This window comes from Gorilla gorilla, chromosome 10, assembly GCF_029281585.2.
Source record: "Gorilla gorilla gorilla isolate KB3781 chromosome 10, NHGRI_mGorGor1-v2.1_pri, whole genome shotgun sequence".
In the NCBI taxonomy this organism is placed as follows: Eukaryota; Metazoa; Chordata; class Mammalia; order Primates; family Hominidae; genus Gorilla; species Gorilla gorilla.
The window spans coordinates 18,020,321-18,042,111 of NC_073234.2; the positions used below are offsets into that span (position 1 = coordinate 18,020,321).

General features: G+C 47.4%; 1 protein-coding gene across 38 annotated transcripts in view; it reads left to right on the forward strand.

The window, feature by feature from the left end:
• CACNA1C (calcium voltage-gated channel subunit alpha1 C) overlaps positions 1–21,791 on the forward strand; it is a 720,825-nt gene that overhangs the window by 409,950 nt on the left and 289,084 nt on the right. The gene's annotated exons all lie outside the window — the stretch shown is intronic.

Below are 21,791 nucleotides of genomic sequence, written 5' to 3' on the forward strand. Positions count from 1 at the left end.
TAAACTTGTAAGTAAGTACATTATGTTAAAAACAAAGGTAATACATACTCAAAAGTCAGGTTTGCCTGATGACTTTACTACCTTTCGAGGTAATTTCTATTGATTGTATCTGCTGGGTGGAAATACTATATAATGGTATGCTACTACACATCTCTTCCCAACTCTGCAGTCAGTGACATCCCATTGGTAGCTTGAAATTGACCATGGCATGAGTATTTACACCATAGAAATTGGCAAATGCTACAAATCAGCCCCTGCCCCCCAACAAGTCATTAAACATTGATATCACTGGCTGCGGCTCAGGTATTTACATGATTTTTTTAAAGCTCCTCCAGTTGATTCTGATGAGCAGCAGAGTTGAGAAGCACCAGCCAGGATCTGACTCTTTCTGCCTCTCGAGCAAGCCTCATCTCTTAGAAAAACTCTCCTCTTCCCCCCAACTTTCTTCAGTCCTGCCACACACAGCCAACTGCAGTGGTCCAAACACATGTGCCATGTTATTTCTCGTTCTGTGTTTTTACTCCTAGACACACTGATTCTTCTGCCTGGAATGCCTGTCACTTCCTTGTCTGCCTGGCAAGCACCTGTTCATCTTCCAAAACTCAGCTCAGTACTTTGTCCTGTGTGAGTTCTTCCTATACCTCCTCCCCACACAGGTTCACCACTCTGCCTCTGTGACCTGTATGTCTTCTCATTAAAGGGCTTTTAGAATTTTATGGTGCTTTCTGATTATATGTCTCTATCTCCACCCCCATTAGACACTAAGCACCCGAGGGCAAGGGCGTGCCCTGTTTCTCTGCATCCCAGCATGGAGTGCAGCACCAGCATAGTAGATGCTCAGTCCGTGTTTACTGGATGGATAAATGAGCTAAACCAGGTTTCCTGACTCCTGGGGCAGCCTTCTTGCCACCCCAGTCCTCCACCTGACCCAGCCTTTCTAAAGGCAGGAAGAGTAAATTACTGCCATACCTGTGATGGACCACATTCTGGGATTGCTGCTGCTAGACATGGTGTGAAGATGGTTCTCACAGCTCTTTTAACAATAAGACTTTTTAAACTGACTTCAGTTTTTCCAGGGTTAGGATTCTGTCCATTCATTATTCATTCAATAACATGCCAACATTATTCCAGGCCTAGAGATGCAGTGGTGTGCAAGGCAGGGGAGGGCACTTTCTTCACAGCACTTTCTGTTAGGAGGTGACTCAGATGATTAAAGAAGCAATGACTGGCTGGGTGCAGTGGCTCATGCCTGTAATCTCAGCACTTTAGGAGGCCAAGGTGGGTGGATCATTTGAGGTCAGGAGCTTGAGACCAGCCTGGCCAACTTGCTGAAATCTCAGCTCTACTGAAAATACAAAAATTAGTCAGGCGTGGTGGCAGGCGCCTGTAATCCCAGCCATCCAGGAGGCTGACACAGGAGAATCGCTTGAAACTGGGAGGCAGGGGTTGCAGTGAGCTGAGATTGCACCACTGCACCCCAGCCTGGGCAACAGAGCAAGACTCCATCTCAGAAAGAAAGAAAGAAAGAAAGCAAGCAATGACTAATAAGTGAACTAAGAGCGAAAGAAAGAAAGAAAGAAAGAAAAAGAAAGAAAGAAAGCAATGACTAATAAGTGAACTAAGAGCTATAGCATGGAAAATGCTAGGCTCCATCCAGGGTTAGCTCCTAGTCTGTGGGGTTTCATGAAGGCTCCCCAGAGTAGGTGGAGCCAAGGGCTGACACCTGAGGCAAAGAGGAAGGTGGAAAGCGGTTCCCTGCAACTGGAAGATCCTGTGAAACGGCTCCAGGGCCAAAGAGAGCTCAGCAGCTGCAAGGAACAGAAAGAAGTTGCCACAAAGCCTGTGAGGAGTGACAGCAGAGGGGTGAGGGCAGGAGGGGCTTTGGAAGCCATTTTCAGGAGTCTGGATTCTATCCTAGGAGCAGTGAAACCCCACTGAGGCATAAAACCAGGGAGCCCCCTTACCAGATCTGTACTAAGAGAACTTGCCCAGATCAGTGGCCCAGGAGAGATGAAACTAGAGAGCAGGAGACCAAGCCTTGAGTAGGGAAGAGGCTGCTGCAATGGATAGAAGGGAGGGGTTTCAGAAGCAGAATCATGTCTCACTTATATGTGGAATCTAAAGAAATGAAACTCATAGAAGCAGAGAGTAGAAAGGTAGTTGCCAGGGGCTGGGGGGCTGGGGGAAATGGATTTGGGTCAAAGTATACAGAGTTTCTGTTGTAAAATGAGTAAGTTCTAGAAAACAAATGTGCAGCATGGTAACTATAATTAATAAAAATATACACTTGAAATTTGCTCAGGAAGTAGGTCTTATGTGTTCCCACCACATACACATACAATTTGCTATGTGTGGTGGGCACATGTAAGACTATGGTGACTATGAGGTGATGGATATGTTGATCACCTTGGTTGTGGTAAGCACTTCATAGTGTATACCAATGTCAATCTTACATCTCAATAATATACAGTTGTTATTTGTCAATTATACCTTAATAAAGCTGGGGAAAAATAAGAACAGAATCATGGAATATGATGACTGGATTTGATGACAGAGGTGAGGGAAGTATGAAGAATCTGAGAGAGGTAGGGAGAGCTGATCAGTTCGTGGTTCATATTGGGTTTGTAGAGTTTGCAGTGCCTATGACATATCCAAGTGCAGCTGATCAGTTCATGGTTCATCTTTGGGTTTGTGGAGTTGACAGTGCCTATGACATATCCAAGTGCAGTTGATCAGTTCATGGTTCATCTTTGGGCTTGTGGAGTTGGCAGTGTCTGTGACATATCGGTTGATCAGTTCATGGTCCATATTGGGTTTGTGGAGTTGGCAGTGTCTGTGACATGTCTAAGTGCAGTTGATCAGTTCATGGTTCATCTTTGGGTTTGTGGAGTTGACAGTGCCTATGACATATCCAAGTGCAGTTGATCAGTTCATGGTTCATCTTTGGGCTTGTGGAGTTGGCAGTGTCTGTGGCATATCCAAGTGCAGTTGATCAGTTCATGGTCCATGTGGGGTTTGTGGAGTTTGCAGTGCCTATGACATATCCAAGTGCAGTTGACCAGTTCATGGTTCATCTTTGGGCTTGTGGAGTTGGCAGTGTCTGTGGCACATCCAAGTGCAGTTGATCAGTTTATGGTCCGTGTTGGGTTTGTGGAGTTGGCAGTGTCTGTGGCATATCCGAGTGCAGTTGTCTAGGAGTCACTTAGAAATTCAGTTCTGGAAATTTGAGGAGAGATGTGGGAGAGAAATGTAGATTGGGGTCATCAGTGTATGATAACTGAAACTATAGGAGCAAGGGTCATTCATTGTCTAGGAAGAATGACTAGGGTAGGAGGAGAATAGGACATCACATTTAATCAATGACCAGCGTAGACAGAGCTAGTAGCAGCGATGAGATGAGTGGCTAGAGAGGTAGAGAGAAAACCAGGGAAGTGTGGAGTCATGGAAGCTAAGGAAGATGGTGTTGGAAATAGAGGTGGTGAACAGAGTTCCCTGTTCTTGCTGATAGGAGAGGTCAAATGAGATAAGGACAGAGGCGTGGCCTTTGGATTCGGAGATGTGTTGATCACCGGTGCACTTGGCAAGCATGCCAGAGGAGTGCTGAGGCAGAGGTCAGGGCACACTGAGCCAAGCAGTGGGAGGCAAGTGATGGAGACAAGCGTCTGAACTCTAGGACACTGTGCTGGGAAGGAGAGGGGTGAAAGAGGACAGTTTTGGGATCAAGGGATATCTTCTATTTTTGTTGTCGTTTGTTTTGAAGTAGGAGAGGCAAGCTGGCTAAGCTTTAAGTAAAAGGGAAGATTGTGATCCTGCCCTCTGTGAGTGAAGGAGAGCATCCTTTTAATGTGATCAGCGCCAGATGTCATCTTACAAGCCCTGTGTCTAACCTGATAGGCATTTAGAGTGGCCAAGGCTTCCTGGACTGGCCTCATTTCATTGATGACTGCTTTTGCAGAGACTCCATTGCCTTCTAGTTGTCTACACTTGGGGCCTCCATTTTTCTCTTCCTTGGCAGAATTTTAGAAGAAGCCTCCTGTTACCAGCCTTTCGGAGTCCCCACTGATACTGGTGTGTGTGCTCCTGCTGTGGTGCCGCCCACCCACCCTCGTTCTTCCAACCCTCCAGCACCGAATCCCTCCTTTCACTCCCTCTGTCCCCTGGGCAAGTTCCAGCTGGTTACAGTGAATTCCCGTATTTCCCTCCTCTCTTCTCATTTGTCAGAGTGCACAGGAGGCTGCCTGGAATGCCCTCTACTCCCAGGCTGAGGAAATTAAAGTAGCTAAATTTTTATTATAGCGTCTCTCAAGAATATTTCTAGAAATCATAGAGTCCTTGCACCTTACTACTGAATAGAAGTTGAGGGGTTATTTGACCCATTCCCTTTAATTCTAGGCAGCTTGATTTCCAAACTCTTTGTAGGTACGTCTTCTTTAAGATTTCTATATAAAATGTCCCCCAAGCCCAGACCTTATGACTACAGTGACCATGTAATTTTGCATTCAAACAGAGATGCCAAAGGGGGCCCTGACCAAACAGGACTTGGGAACCCAGGTATGATCTTTGGGAACACCTGAACAACAACCAGTGTAAATGAGGACTGTCCTGGGCTAGCCAGGACATACAGTCATCCTGCCTATGATGAGTAATGGGGGACAGAACCTGAGAGACTCTTTTTTGGCTAGTGCTTAACATTAGGGGACAGTCACTGAGCATTTACTATGGATTAGGCATTGTTCCAGACACTAGAACCAACAATAAGATATAATCCTTGCCTTAAAAAACTGTTGGGGAAGAAAGACACAAATAAAATTTGCCATAATTCTGTGTGATAAGTTTTGATTTCAGTTTTGGTAAGTAATAGCTTTATGGACGAAGTGCTTTGGGAACAAAGCAGAAGAGGGATGAGTTTGGAGGGGTTCAAGAATCAGAGGAGGTGACAGGAGAGCTGGGCTTTGAAGATGATCAGGATTTCTTGGGGAATAGGGGTGCAGGAGAGGGAATGTGTGCCAAGAGTGTGGAACGAAGGCACAGTGGGTAAAAGAGAGAGCAGGAGCTAAAGCTGGGAACTGGACAGGGCCCTGACAGGACCCATTCACCTTCTGGAGGCATCATTCATTCTGTGCATTTGTGATCTCTTTTTGCGCGAGTGCAAGGTCTGAAGTGGCCTGTGGCATGCTGGAGCTTAGTAGACACATCTGGTGAAGGTGTGGAGAAGGCCAGAGTAGGAAACCACTAGAAGTGGAGAGGTCATCTCAGAGACTCTCCACACAGCAGTGGTGGTGTGGTGGTTCTGAAGCAAGGCAGGGTCAGAGAGGACAAAGAGGAGGAGGCAACTCTAAGAGAGCATTTGGCAGCTGAGACGATAGGACGCAGTGACTGACGTGGAAGGTGAGGAACGCAAAAATGCCAAGATCAGACAAGCCTGCTTCGGAAGACCAAGAAGATGGGGTTTCCCTTCATTGAGACAGGGAGCAGGAGAGCAGCTAAGTCTGACGTCACCAAAGGCCATTTGGGGCATGTTTGGGTGTTTGCGGTGCATCCACACGGACACGTCCATTAGGAGTTTGTATCTATGGGTCTGGGGCTCGAGGGACAGATTCATGTCAGAAATACTGACTCCTCGGTGCACTGATCGAAGATGTGATTGTAGATGAGATGACTCAGGGAGCAAGTGTGGAGCGAGAGGACTTGGGAACCCAGGGTTGATTTTTGGGCAACGTCTAACCCCAAAGAGAGGGCAACCATGAAAGGCTGTTCAGAAGCAGCAGTCAGCAGGGTGGGAGGGAACGAAGAACAGGACTGTCAGGGAAGCCTGGAAGGAAGCAGGGTCAAGCTGGAAATGCTGGATGAGCAGTTTTCTTGAAGTCACGGGCAGGAGCCATGAGAGTGGGCGGGAGGCAGAGAGGAGGAAACAGCAAGGTGTAGGCTGCTCCTTCCGAGCGCTTGAAGTGGGGCAAAGACAAGGTGTGAAGATGGAGGGTGAGCTGGGGTTTAATTGAAAGTATTTCTTTTCAGGTTAATGGAGTTTTAAGGAAGTCCCTTTTTACAGTGACTTCTGAAAGAACACCCACTCTGTTTGCCCTCTAGACCTGGGCTATCGAATCCACTAGCCACTAACCAAGTGTGGCTATTTAAATTTAAATTAATTAAAATAAATAAAATGTAAAGTTCAGTTCCTCAGTGGCACTGGCTGCATATCAGGTGCTCAGCTGCCACGTGGCTGGTGGCCACCATGCTGCCCAGCACCGGCACAGAGCATTCCCGTGTTTGCCAGGAGTTCCGCTGGACAGCCTTGTTTTAAACTCTGCGTTTCACCATCTTCCTAATCCTGCCTTTTGGAACTTAGTAGAGTATATAAGCCCAATCTGCTTATCTAGTTTCCAAACCTAGTTCTGAGGTGAAGAAAACCAGATGGTATTTTTATCATATAAGCAGAAGAATTCTTACAATTTTCAAGTCAACATTTTTTCCAGGCATTGACCAATAATAAATTGCTCCATGTTGTTAAACATAAGAGAGAGAAATGTAAATGTGAGAATTATTTCTACTGAGCCATCTATTTAGTCTTTCCACAGCTACCATCATAACCACTTCCATCTGATCGTTAGCTTTTGTGCATCTACAGTAACTTCATTTTTCTATTTTTTGTGAAAGTTATGAGCTCATTAGGGAAATATAGCACCATGGCCTCTTCCTTCCAGGAAGCTGCAGAGGCCCTGCTAGCTTTCACCTGTCTGGGCACCTAAGCAGACCTTGTCAGCTGCTGGGAAGAAAAAGCATCTGATTTGCCAGCCCCTCGCATGCATCCATCAGCCGGGGGTGGGTTTCTGAGAAACCGTTGTGTCCGGGCCCAAGCTCAAAGCACACTTTTCATTCCTCCCTGAGCTATTTTCCTTATTATTCTTTAGAGGGGATTTGTCATGGGGTGATTTGGTGTCTCCAAGATGCCTGGGTTTAAAAAGGTCCTTTGCATTATTCTGCATACAGCAGGACCTGAACTTGGGCTGGAGGAATGTTGCTGATGCCCAAATGGGAGGCAGAGGATTGTACCTGAGAACTTTTCCTGTGGCCTTTACCTGCGGGAGGAGAGCATGTTGGCAGAATGTTCTCAGGGCTGGCCCCATCCCACATGGATGCGTTCAGCAGAAGTATGGCAGCTAGGGAGCTTTTCTTCATGTCCATCTGGGCTTTGCTATTTTGCTGAAAATCCTGGACCAATCCTTGTGTCCATAAGAACCCTGCGTCCTTACCTTGTGTAGACTGTTGACTACTGTGAACCCTCTAGTATTAGCACAGCAAAGTACTGTCGTGCACTTCAAGCCCCTGTACAAACACATGCCCCTCAGCCAGACCTCACCCTGGGAGCTGCTCCTGAGTCAACAGCCCTTGAAAGTGCACTGTCCTGCCTCGTAGCTGGAAGCTAAGGCTGCAGCTTCATCTCCCACGGAAACCTGGGCTCACTAGGAGGGGCAAGGCCTCCAGACCACTGTCTTACCATAGAAACCGCCTAGCAAACTGCAAACCAAGCAGAAAATGCAGGCTGGGCTGAGGAGGCCTCTAACTGATCACCAGCCAAGCAGAGAAGGGGTGAGTGGCATGTGAATGACTGCTAGCTCTAGGCCTGGACCACGGACTCAAACCCTGTTGGCTGGCCCTCCACCATCTCCTCCTCCAGTGAAGACTGTGGCATCCAGTAGTGAGGCTAGAGTACACGCTTCTGACTGTGGAATCCTTCTCATTTTCTGGCTCTGCCATCCACTAGCTATGTAACTTTGGGCAAGTGTGGCCTGACAGCCCAAAGCTTACCCCCACTCCTTGCTAGCTGTATAGCTGGGGGCAAGCCATAGAACTTCTCCGAGCCTCTGTTTCTAGTCTGCAAAAGAGGATAAAAATACTTACTGTGCAGGTTGTTGCAGAGATGAAATGATGTTTATCAAATGCCTAACACGAAGGCTCTGTAGATGCTGCTTCTCTGTTCTCTCTCGGTTTAAATCCTTGTCAGGTACTGGTTTTCTTACTAAGAAGGTTATAAGATCAAAATTTCTTATTTTAGGGAATTAAAATTCAGGAAAGGGTTTACATCTCTGAATTAGGCTGAAAAGGGACACTGGGGATTGGGCGTGGAGGCTCACTCCTGTAATTCCAGCACTTTGGGAGGCTGAGGTGGGAGGATCATGGGAGGCTAGGAGTTCAAGACCAGCCTGGGCAACATAGCCAGATCCCATCTCTACATGTCTACAAAAATTAATATAAAAATTACCTGTGTCATGGGCCTGTAGTCCCAGCTACAGGCTAAAGCAGGAGGATCTCTTGAGCCCAGGAGGTCGAGGCTGCAGTGAGCTATGATTGTGCCACTGCACTGCAGCCTGGGCAACAGAGCAAGACCCTGTCTCTAAACCAAAAAAAAAAAAAAAAAAAGGAAAAGGAGGGACACTGGAGAAGAAGCTCCACAATTTTCCAAGGTGCCAGAGTGAACCAGCACGGGCCAGGCGGAGGCCTGTCGTCTGCACTCCCACATGGCCCTCCTCCTACTCCTGATGTGGCTTCTCTCTGGTGTGGACGCAGGAGCTGGTCCCTGGCCCACAGGAGAAACCTGGACACAGCCATGAGAAACGCAGGCTTTATAATCCAAGAGCTTGAAAAGATAAGAGTGACTAATAAATAAAAATTTCTCCACTTCTTCATGCTTGATTTTCAAGGGAAGATGTAGAATAAATTTGAGCCACCTTCCCCTGCAAGTATACCTTTAAATATTAAGTATTTTACTTAATTATAAAATCCCCTGCTGTCTGGAGAGAATGGCCACCTTCTCTCCTTAGTGGAAATGATGTCATCTCATTTACTGAGTTTGTGAATGTAAAGTGTTTTCAGACTGTAAAACCCTGGATGGGGTTCTGGAAGGCCTCCTCTCTGGGCCCATCCAAAGGGGTCTTCAGAAGTGCATTGGTGACAAGAATGGCATCAAGTAGGAAGGGCCCCAGGCATAGAGGGATGGGGAGTGGACATCTCTGTCAGGAAGAGTCTTCCTTATCCAGGGCTATCAGGATCAGGAGCTAGAGCCCACGTTTGGAGAAAACACAAGAAGTAGTACCAACCCAGTGAGTCTTGGGTGAGAAATCGGAATGGTTTGGTTTCCCATCTCTAACTTGGCCAGATGTACCATAAGCTGTATCTGCAAAGCCAGTGTAAGGCTAGACTTAAGTTCAATTAGGATCCAAATTCTTCACTGTCAACTTGTCTAAGTTTTTGTTTATTTCACTTAGTTTCCTAGTGAAATTTTCATTTGAAAATTCCCAGCCTTATTTATTTATTTATTTACTTATTTTAATAGAGACAGGATCTCACTCTGTTGCCCAGGCTGGAGTGTAGTAGCACAATCATAGCTCACTGCAGCCTCGACCTCCCAGGCTCAAATGATTTCCTGCCTCAGCCTCCAGAGTAGCTGGGACTACAGGCAGGAAGCACTGTGCCCGCACTCCAGCCTTCTTTTCTTTTCTCTAGCTTTTTTTTTTTTTTTTTAATATTTGAGACAGAGTCTTGCTTTGTTGCCCAGGCTGAAGCTCAATGACATGATCTCAGCTCATTGCAACCTCCGCCTTCTTGGTTGAAGAGATTCCCCTGCCTCAGCCTCCCAAGTAGCTGGAAACACAGGTGTGCACCACCATGCTCAGCTAATTTTTGTATTTTTAGTAAAGATGGGGTTTTGCCATGTTGACCAGGCTGGTCTCGAACTCCTGGCCTCATGTGATCCATCCACCTTGGCCTCTCAAAGTGACCAGCCTTATTTTAACTGAATAAAGGGAAAGGGGCTTTTTTTTTCATGACCCTGAAGACAGAGGGACTCAGTGCGCCCCCAGTGGCCAGAGGCTGTAGTTACAGGGAAAGCAAGTCAGGTCCCTCTGAGCCTCTGAAAGAGCCAAGTGGCTGGCTGCTGGAACCATCCAGGAGAAACCAGATTTTCCAGGCTAGAGCTGTTTCCTTTTTCCAGTCTGAGGCTTCCCATGTATTCCTTTCAACGCAGCACCTCTATGTGCATCCCTGAACCCTATGATCTGAGAAAAAAGGTAGCCGAACCCCTGACTTTCTCTTTTGCATTGACATTAGCACAGATCTGAGCCACATGAGTAGTTGCTCATACCATTATCTGCCTTTGGTTGAGAATTTAGAAGGTGCTAGGCACAAACACACGTCATCTTATTTAATCTTTACAAGCCAGGATCCGGTACTAGGGTCCCCAGTGTTCAGAGGGATTAATTTGTCAAGATCTCACAGTGAGTAGATTCCAGTCTACCTCACTGGAGCCTGGTGCCCATCCCCATGGTCTGCACTCCTGGTGTTGAACCTCAGCAGGGGCTGTCCCTGGCCTGCTGAAACAGTTCAGCTGACCAGGAAGTGTGTGTGCATGGTGTCTTTTGTACAGTCTCAGCCCCTGGGTCTGATACTCTGATGGTCTTTTAGGGTGCTGGGTTATTTCCTGGGGTTCTATCTGTGCCAAGTTGTGTATCTTTCAGTGACACACATCTGTTCAAGCCTTCTGAGTTGGGGAGCAACAGAAACAGGTGAAGAGAGAAAGCACTCTGGGAAACATGGAAATATTTTTGCAGCCTGACTGTCTCTGCATGCAACACTAGCAAAGCTGTTTCTGCTCCCTTTCGGTGTCCGAGTCAAGGGGACGAAGAGGCCTGCCCAAGAAGAAGAGGGATGATTTTTCTCTTTCTGTGGTTGGGTGCAGAAAGGCGATCCGGCTGCCCAAGTGGTTCAGGTCAGGCTTAACTCGGTCTGTGGCCTCTGGCCTGGGGAATGTGCTGAGCTTTGATTCAGCTAAGCAGTGGCTTGCTGCCCAGGCCTGTGGTCCTCCAAAACACCAGCTGAGGATCCCAAAACTTAGGGCCCTTGTGAACAGGGTGAGTTGTTGTCACCAAGACTTGCTCTGTCACCACCTATTACATTTTCTGGGGACCCAGCAGCCCCTGGCCTATGGCCACACAGCAGGCGCCTCTTGGCCAAGAGCTCTGGCATGAAGCTAGGCCTCTCCAACTATTTAATGTTTCATTAGCGGTTTTCTAAAGGCATGGGGCCAAGCCTGGCCGAGCCACACCATTCAGAAGTACGTGAACACTTCATAAAACCAAACTGTTGAAGGATCCCAAACCCAGGAATCTGGTCACTTGGAGTCCAGGCTGGAGGCCCAGAGCAGGCTGCTGCACTGTCTCAGCTCTTTCTTGGTCTGGATACTTCTGGGCCACACATCTGTCTCTCAAACTGTTTAGCCTGTTAGTAGTTCTAAACTAACTTCTAAATAGTTTATATTTGGGGTTCACCAACCTCTTTTCATATCTGATGAAAGCTTTGGACTTGCCCCAGAAAGAGACATCCATGCACATATGTACAACATTGTGCTTAGAATTGCAAGGTATTCACAAGCCACACTCTAAAGATCATCAGTGGGTCCAAGTGGAGAACCCCTGTGCTAAACCACACTTGCTTCCACACTTAAACTCTGGGGACTGTGGAGTGTTATCCATCAAGAAGAAGAGTAAACAGGTATTGGGTTTTGTTTTGTTTGGCTTTTTGCTTGTGTCTTGGATTCTGAATCGAAGTCCTTGAGTGGTAGAATTGGGGCTAGATCATTAGAATCACTCCAGACTTCACAGGTAAGAGTGGGAGCTCAGTTGAGTGACAGGCCCATCCCAGACACAAAGTCACTCCAGGGCAATTATTCAGAGCCCCCAGGAGCTTTCGCGCTCTAGGAGCAAGTCAGGTAAGCAGCAGCAACACACGTGCCGCGGAGGCGGCACCTACATTCAGACTCTCATTGCTCTTGATTGACTGTGTGGCCCTGGACCAGTCCAGAGTCCACGGCTCTGGAAATGGTAATCAGACTTGTGGTTGCAGGGGAATTTATGTGTACCAAGTGACTGGCACAAAACAGAGGCCCAATACACTCAGTGCTGGCAGATGATAGACACAGTGGAGCAGCAAAGCTGGTGAGGATGGAAACACCCCATCACCTGTGAGTGGGATTAGAGCGTCTGCAGAGGGCATCCTGCTGGCTTCCCAAGCCATGAGCCTTCTGATAAATCTTACTCACTGCTCTGTCAGAGCTTCTGATTTAGGGGTAGGGAGGGGCAGTCAGGAGAAAGCATAGTTAGCTCTCGGGCAGCTAGCTGTGGCAGACAGTGTGCTTTGTCCCTCAGATGAGTCACAACAAGCGCCCTTGGCAGGCAGGAAGGACTTTGAAGTGTGGTGCCCCAAAGGGCTGGTCCAGGAGGCCCCTGCCTAGCCTCTGGGCCTGTCGCTCCTGAATCTCCATCATTGGCCCGAGGGCAGGCCCAGGCTTGAAATAAACTCAGGCCAAGCTGGAGGGGCAATTAGAAGGAAGAGAGCCATTTGGCTTTTTCCAAAAGGTAAGAAGGAGGACTTCTCATTTTTGTGCTTTAAATATCAATGCACTCTTTTGATGCCATTATTTGCATTTTCTGAGTTCCACTGTTCTTGGGCAAAATCCAATAGCCCAGCTGTGAAGGCCTCTTCCACATACGTGCCCCTCCCCTGGAGAATCCCTCACACCTTCTTTGAGCTACCAGGCCAAGAAAATTGTATTGAGCTTTACCTCGTGAAGTTTGCATTTTAAAAGCAAGATGTGTTTTTTCATCTCTAAATATAAAGTTTTCACATTGAATAAGCTTTTCCAAACTATATGCCCTGCATCTGGATACTCTGTGGAAGCAAAGGGCAGCATGGCTGGGTGGTGCTGAGTCGGGCAGAGCTCTGGTCTGTGCATCGGGAGACTGGCCACTCACCAGATGACTTCTGGGAGCCACCATTCCTTATCTGAAAGCTGAACAGCTGGGGGCCTCCATACCTTACATCCTGCCCACCTTCCACAGAGTTGTCATCATTGACTGAGTTATGTCTAGAGAAGCACTTTGAAATGCTTCTCCAGCATTCCAGGTCAGAAGAGGGTGGCCTACCCCACCCAAAGCTGCAGAAAGAGAGGGGAGCGTGGGTCCAGGGGAGAGGATGTGTGGGGTCTAAAGATGCCCAAGACAGTTCCTGGTGAGATAGCCCAAAGGAGGCAGCAGGCTAGAAGCTTGCAGAGGAACAAGGAAGCTGTGACACCTTCTTACCTGAGGACCTCAGGACAGGAAGAAATCATGAAACATTCTTACTGGGAAAGCCAGAGGAGGTTTCCTAGTACTGTTGTTATTGTTAACAGCTGTGAGGTGCCCCCTCAATGCCCTGGCAACTGTCATTGTCACAGACCCCAGGAACATGGGGCTTTGGGTACAGTTTGACCCTCTCCCTGAGATGGAAGATCTCCCTTAACACCTCCCCCCGGGGACTTGAGACAGGGGTGGCTCCTTTGCTCGGCTGCTGCACTCTAACCCTTTGTGGGAAGGGGAGCATGCAGGTGAGTGGGTGCAGGAGGCAGGGCAAGTGCTCTTGGGCTTTGACAGGAATGAACCCCATACCTGCCCACAACAATGTCTAGTGGTTGCCTGTGACCTCTAGAGCCTCAGAGGGTGTGAGTTACAAACAGTGCTCCTTTAGTATTTTCCATCCGTGGATGACTAAATGTTAAACCAGGTCAGTGGAGGATCAGGGCGACAGCCTTTTACACCCTGTCCTCTTGGTGCCTGGGTTCTTGTCCAGGATCTAGGAAGAATCAGGTCACACAGATGTGAAGGATGGTGAATGCAGAGATTTTATTGAGTGGTGGAAATAGCTCTCAGTGGGATGGGGAGCTTGAAAGGGGATGGAGTGGGAAGATAATCTTCCTCTGGAGTTCAGCCATCCTCAGCCAAATTCCTGTCCAACCATCCCCGGCTGAACTCCTCTCTGACCATAGTCTCTGATGTCCAGCTGCCTCTTCTCCTCTCAATGTTCAGACACCTCTTCTCTTCTCTCCTTCTCTGCCATGCTGCTCTGCTCTTCTGCCAGCAGAGCTTGGGGTTTTTATGGGAGCATGGTGAGCCAAAAGGCAACATTTGGGCAGGAAAACAGGGATGTGAAGTTTTCATTTAGGGCCGTGGGTCCAGGCTTGGGGGTGGAACCCTTGCCAGGGACCCCACTCTTTTCTTCCCTGCCTCCTGGCCATATCATCCCCATGGGTTTACTGCATCTTATTAAAGAACTACTCACAGTGACCTCAGATCATTAATAACTCAGCATCTGAACTCTGACTTCCTGTCTCTTGGTTTTTGGATATATTAATGCCAATGTGTCTGCCTGTATGCACCAGGGGTTTGATTCCCCCTTGCAAGGTTTTTAGGAGATTTAGACAGTGAGTCTTACAACAGCTGTGCCCAGTTTTTAAAGATCTCGCTTCCTGGAGGTGAAAGCAAAGGGAGTGTATTCCTAAAACTATATCACCAACAATGTGAAGGGCCTGGTACTTTGCATTATCTCATTTATTCCTCACTACACCACCATGGGGTGGATAATATTAAATCCATTTTACACAACTAAGAACTGAGGCTCGGGGAAGTTAAATAACATGGATCACTGGTGGACCAGGACTCAACTCCAGCCTGTGGAGCTCTAGAAACCAGGTCATTCCTTCGTGCCCTATTGCCTCTTTATGAATGCAAAGGCTAAAGCAGAGTGAGGAACTCAGCAATGAGTAATGGCTCATTGTGAAGTGGACTCCAGGTGGTGCCTACGGGGCAGGGGCTTATGTGCCCATAACTGACTCCATCTACCTACCAAGTTCTCATTAGGGTCAAAGCACGCGATCGGAGTCAGAGGCTGGGTTTGAGAACCTGCTCCTTTTACCGAAGAATTTCATCCTCATGCTGTATGAGCAAACTTGGCTTTGCTGACCTTATCTGTAGCATGAAAACCCACACAGGGCTGCTACGAATACAGAACGAGATAATGCAAATAACGTGCTTAGCATGGCATCTTCTCTGAACACCTCAGGTTGGCTTAGGGTCTCCCATTCTGCGCCCCCACAGCACTCTCTGCCTCCCTTGAAGCATTCTTCCCTCTTATTTATCCACCTGCCTCCAAGCTACCTAATCTCAGGGGCCCCATCTGCCCTGCTCACCACTGAGTGCCCGGCCCTAACAGTGCCTGGCAGCTGGGCAGAGATGTACACCTCTAATGCTGATCTGCTGACTGGTAACCACGGAAGGAGGCACAGCAGCTACAGCTATTGTTACTGCTTCCTTCCACCCCCAAATATATTTGATGCTTCAGTTGCATCTCCCTCCTGCCCTGCCCTCCCCATGCCAGGCACCTCCATCCTCATCCTCTGAGCCTTTTCTCCCAAGTCCCCTGCTCCCCACTGCCCTCAGACCCCCTCCCCATCTCGGCCTAGAAGGCCCCCAAGGCTTGGTCCTCCCTTCAGTCTCTGCCAGCTCCTGCCCACAGCCTTCTCAGAATAACTGGGTGGCTCTTAGTGACACCTCAGGGTCCGGAAGAGGCCAGAATTATTCTGATACTACTGCATGTATGTTTTTGAGTCTCCAGTCCTTGTTGGTGTGCTGGGCCTCTGTGGCAAGGGTGGGAACCTGTGTCCCCTGCCCCCTGCCCAGGCCCAGTGCCAGGCTGCGCACAGAGGAGGCTGCAGGACGAGTCTGTTGGGCGGCAGCCAGGGTGCCCACAGTGAAGTTTCAAGGGAGGACTTCAGCTGCACCTTTAAAGAAAAAAATTATTATGCTCACATTCATTTCACACCCTTGTGACAAAGGACACATTTCCACGACCTCATCTGATCATCATCAACCAACCTAGGAGGTCAGTAGGTAGGACAGTTCTCCCCTTTGAACAGATGGGGAAACTTCATCACAGAGTATAACGTTATAGAGCTAGCAGACAGGAGAGCAACCACAGATCTGGGTGGGGCATCCATGATGGTCAAGAACAAACCCGAGAGCCAGACTGGCTGGTGTGATTCCCAGCTCTTCCACTTATAGCTTTGTTTCCTTGGTAAATTACTTAACCTCCCTATGCCTCAGTTTTCCCTTCTTTAAAATGGACATAATACTTAGTTCATAGGCTCATTATGAGGAATACGTGAGTTATGATCTTCAAAGCAAGTATTAACTGATTACGTGCCTGGCAGCTAGTAAGCACTGAATGTTGTAAAATAATGCAACCTAGACATGCATATGGAGTTCTTTACACTATGTCCTCTCCTTTTGTGCACTTCTGAACACATCCACAATAAGAAGGAAGGGAGTAAAGTGTCACCTATTTTTCTGTTACTTAAAGAAGGCTCTAGATATGGCATGAGCCTCTGACAATGGGATGAGGACCTCATTCTTTAAAACTTTCGTTAAACATGGTGAATTTCCTTTATACATGAACATTGTAGGTTCATGCCTCTTGGCAGAGAAGATGAATACAAGCTGAATTACAGTATCTCAATAAGATGGCAGTGTTTATTGCAAATGCTGCAACATCCTGCTTGAGAAAACTTTGATTTCTAGTCTGGTTCTAGGACTCCACCAAAGCTAGACAATTATCCAGGCAGCACCTGACCTTTTTGACTCTTTATCTTATTGGCTGGCAGTGGTCCAGGCCTTTAATGTTATGCTTCTCCTCTTGTTCCTGGAGCTTTGAGGAAGATAATGAAATGAGTTGAGCGCCATGTGCAACATGGCTGGCTAGGAGACTCTGCTGGATAGTGCAATTGGAAGGGACACCTCCATGTGCTTCCAGGGGCCTGGGCCAGACCTGACTGGGAGCTCTAGAGAACAGAAGCCCACCAGCTGGAAGAGGCAGGCAGGAGGTGGCACTGCAGGCGGTGTGAATGCGAACAGCAAAGGGTTTGCTGTCCCAGGCCTCACTCTGCCACTTGCTGCTGTGTGACCGTAAGCAAAGCCTTTAACCTCTCTGAGTCTCAGTAGTCCTATCTGTGAAATGAGAATTTTAATGCTGGCTCTGACGACTTCACATGTGAAACTGACCTATAAATCTTCAAGTGCACACTGATGTTGTTGTAATCTGGAGATAAGCAGCAATCTACTAGCAGTAAGCTTGCATCGCCATTCAGCTTTCGTTCTCCGAACCAGACTTGTAGGCACCCAGTGCCAGTGGGAGCCCTGGTGGTCTGGTCTCACGGTCAACAGGAAGGTCTGCTGTGCCACCGCCACCACCGCTAGAACATCACCCCCTTCAAGGATTTATTCCTTAGGTTATGATTTAAGCCATATCAATTATAATACCTTAGGAATAATAGGTCCATTAATTTTTTTCCTACCTATTTGACCCTCTGCTATGAGCAAGGTTATTTGCTTTGTTTCGCTTTTGTTTTTGGGTAGGGATGCGAGCTGAAAGAGACAGACAGATCACGAGGATCTTCGAGTTAGGGGCATTAGAATAGCACTGTGGGGCAGGGCAGAGGGACTTGTGTGTGTAGGCAGCAGCACACAGACACGGGGCTAGGACGTAGGCCTGGAGTGATGAGGGTCAACCACAGTCTTCCCAACATTTCCTGGAGGTCAACCTGCTTTTAACACCCTTCATTCTTTTCCAGCTAGTGTCTCACTGCCCTGCCCCAAAATCAAGGTGAAGCAGGTACTACTCCAGGCCAAAGACACATCTCCTATGACTGACCTTCTGGTCTTGGCCACACAGCTGACTAGCTGCTTGTGTCATTGGACGAGTGACTTCCCCTCTTGTGTCAAGGTGCGCTGCAGAGGGATGGTGTTGGAGGCAGGAGTGAGCGCGGAGCTGTGAGGGCCCAGGGAGGAGGGTTTAGAAGTCAAGGAGGAAGCTGCAGGCACGTGACTCCTGCACTGGCCTCACCTCTCACCAGCTCTGCAAGGCCCGGAGCTGCCATCCCAAGGCTGCTTTTCCTTTCCTTTCTTTTTTTAAAATTCTTTAATTAAACTTTTTTGATTAAGTGACAGCTTTTACCACTTCTGGCAGCTGCTGCGAGACAAGATAATTTATAGATGCATTGACACTATATGATTAGGACAAGTACAGTAAATAACAGATGAGAAGATGACTCGTGCAACCTGCAGGGCCCCCTCCTCCGTCTCTTCAGTCCAGCCCCCACCATCTCCCAGTGAGCCCCAGGTAGACGTCTGCCGCATCACTCAGGGGCTGTGTGGAGCACTCGGTGCCTTTCCCACCACAAGATGACGAAGATGTGGTGTTGACAGACTGCTGGTGTCTGTGGACCACAGCTCTGCCCTGGGGCCCCAGGGACTTTCTCAGAGATGCCTGTTTCCACCTAGAGGAAAGACTTAATGATTCTCACCCTTGAAAGTGTCTACAGAAATCCTCTAGTCAGAATGTCCTTGCTGTGTACCAGGGCACACTGTGGGCTCCGTCCAGCCAGGCAGGGCCTGGACTCAGGATCCCCTAGGCGGGTCACCTCTGGTTGTGGGCGCTTCATCCATTTCCCTGTGGATGCCATGAAAGCACTGTCCCTTTCTCTGTGTGCCACACTGTGGAAAAGGTTGAGAATCACCACTAGTCCACTCCGGTGCATGTAGCAAGGAGAGTAATTGAAGTGCCCCGGGAAACTCAAGCCGTGTCCTTAGCTCTTCAGCACTGCCGGAGCCCCATGCTCCTCAGGAATGAGCCCCTGGCCTTTTCCTCACAGTAACCAAGAGCGCTCATGGGGGCAGCCTTAGCCTGTCTTTCTGGGTGAAGCACATTTCCTCCTGTCCTCTTGTCTACCCTAACATTCCATGTGTTCCTTTCTTAGGGTAAAGGCCACCCTCTTCTTAGGAGCCCCGCACCCAAGCCAGGCATTTTGCATGGGAAGCAGTGCCCTGCGTACTTACAATCAGTATTTTCTAGGCAAGATTAAATCAGTGACATTCAACCGTATACAATCCTGCATGATCAGACGATTTGTTGGAAGGCAGGATTCGAGTTCCTCTCAGAAGCTGGCTTGCTGCGCACGCCTCTCCTGACATGGACTCTCCTCACATGCCCAGGCAGAAAGCGGCCAGCTCCCAGCCAGATGCGTGGGGGGCCCTGGGTTCCAGAAGATCAAGTGGCCAAGCACATGAAGACAAATAGTTTGTCTCGCCAGCTTCTGGGGGTCGCTTGTTCACGTGGGAAGAAACCAAGCAGTGGAGGTTCCCATAGAAAGATTACACAGCCAAAGTTTGTGGCTGGATTTTTTTTGTGGCTTTTCTTTGTGAAGAGTTAAGCATGAAGGACCGAGGGTATGCAGGAAGAAGAGTAGCTTTGGGATTATCAGGAAGGATCCAGGTACATGTTCCTGACTTCTCAAATTGCCTGGCTCAGTGCACAGGACATAGTAGATCTTTCCATAAACACTGCTAAACTGCACAAGGAACTTATTCTGTTAAGGGAGCTCCCTACCTCTGTTTCCCCACCTGACAGGCATGCTAGTTTAGACTCCTTCGAGGATAACTCGGCTACTCCCTGTGGGATATCTGGAAAGAGTAGGGACGGGATATAGATACATTCTACTGATCCAAGTCACTTTAAATTTTTTAAAAATTTTAAATAATTATAGGTTCATAGGAAGTTTCAACGGTAGCACAGAGGCAGTGCCCTTCACCCAGTTTCCCCCAATAGTCACACCATATGTACATAACGATGGCACAGTATCAAAACCAGGAAACTGACTTTGGAACAATGTGCATGTATAGTTCTGTGTTGTTTTATCATATGTAGGTTCATGTGACCACTGCCGCAGATGCAGAACTGTTCCTTCACTATGGAGATCTTCCCCGTGTGCACATTTAGACACACCCACCCTTCCTCCTCATCATCCCTAACCCCTGGCAACTACTAATTTGTTCTCCATCTCTATAATTTTGTCATTTCAAGAATGTTATATAAATGGCTTTTCTTGCGTTTCTGTGGATTCGTTGAACATTTTTTAGAACTCCATTTTTATCTACCTCTAGTGTTTTTGAGTATATCTCTTTGTATAGCTGTTTTGTGGTTGCTCTAAGTATTACATTATATATACATAATTTATCAGTCTACTGGTATTACTTTTTTCCAGCCCAAATGAAGTGTGTCTGTCTCACTTTTATCCTCACCCATTTATGATAGAATTGCCTTAGGTATTTCCTCCACACACATGAGAAATGCATGTGTTACGATTTTTGCTTCAACTGTCAAAATTTAGAAAACTCTAGAGGAGATAGAAAGTGTGTTCATTTGCCCATATTCTTGCTCTTTCTGTTCTTCCTTACTTCCTGATAACCCAAGATTCCTTAAAAAAATCATTTCCTTTCTGCTTAGAGAACTTCCTTTTGCCATTCTTTTAGTGTAGGTCTGTTGGTGACCAAGTCTATTAGTTTTCCTTCATCTGTGAAAATACCTTTGTTTCCCCTTCATTTGTGAAGAATATTTGCACTGGATATATAATTTGGTTGACACTTTCCTTCATTAGGCACTTGCAAAATGGTATGCTACCTCTTTCTAATACTCCTGGTTTCTGATGAGAAATATGCTGTCATTTGAATTATTTTCCCCCCTGGGCAAGGTGACATTTCCCTTGCACTACTCTCAAGATATTTTCTTTGACTTTAGTTTTCAAGGGTTTGACTGTGATGTATCTTGGTGTGGATTTCTTTGGGCTTATCCTATTTCAGCTTCACTCACCTTCTTGAATCTGTAGGTTTATGTCTTTTGCTAAGAAATTTTCAGCCATTATTTCTTTGAGTACTTTTTCAGCCCCATCCTCCTCTTTCTCTCCTTCTGGAACTCTGATGACATGGATGTTAGAGCATTTGTTATAATCCCACAGGCCACGCAACTCTGCTCACTTTTTAAAGATTATTTTCTCTCCATTGCTTATATTAGGTAATTTCTATTATTCTACCTTCAAGTTCATTGATTCCTTCCTTCCTTGTCTATAATCTACTATTGAGCCCATTCATTGAGTTTTGAAATTTCATTTATTGTTCTTTTTACTTTTAAAATGTTCATTTAGCCTTCTTTATGTCTTCCATTTTTTTACTGAGGCTCTGTTTCTTTGCTGAGACTTTCTGTGTTTCCACGGTTTCAAGCATGCTTGTAATTGCTTGTTGCAGCATTTTACAGTAGCCACCTCAACATTTTCGTCAGATAATTCTAACATCTGGGTTATCTCAGTGCTAGTGTCATCCAAGTGCCTTTTCTCATTCAAGTTGGTGCTTTCCTGTTCTTGGTATGAGGAATGATTTCCAATTGAAACCTGGATGTTCTGGGTATTATGCAGCTCCGGATGTTATTTGAAGCCTTCCCTTACAGCTGCTTTCCTTTGCCACTGACCCAGCAGGGAGGAGGGATGCCACCATCTCGTTATTCCAGTAAGGGTGGAAGTCAGGTTCCCACTCGGCCCCCATCAGCACTCAGTGAGGCAGGGCCTCCTCATTACTGCTGGCGTGGCTCAGGCTCACTGCCGGACCTCTGCTGATACCACCCTGGCTGGAGGCAGAGGGGAGCCTCGTTACTGCCTCACTGACACCGCAGCGAGGGAGAGGCCTCATTACCACACGGTGAATGTCCTGGCCCTCCCTTGGGCCTCCTCTGACACCACTTTGGCAGGGAAAGGGGCACACCTCATTACTGCCTAGTTGGGGTGGAAGTTCAGTTTTCTCACATCGTCTCCGCTGACACCATGTGGGTACTGGGGAGCTTCATTATGACCCAGTGGGAAGGAATGTTCTTTTGATAATAGCCATCCTAATAAGTGTGCAGTGGTATTGATTTGCATTTCCCTAATGACTAGTGATGTTGAGCGTCTTTTCATGTGCATATTGGCCATTTGTAAATCTTTAGAGAAATGTCTATTCAAATCCTTTGCTTATTTTTATATTAAGACAGAAAATGTTAGACAATAACTATTC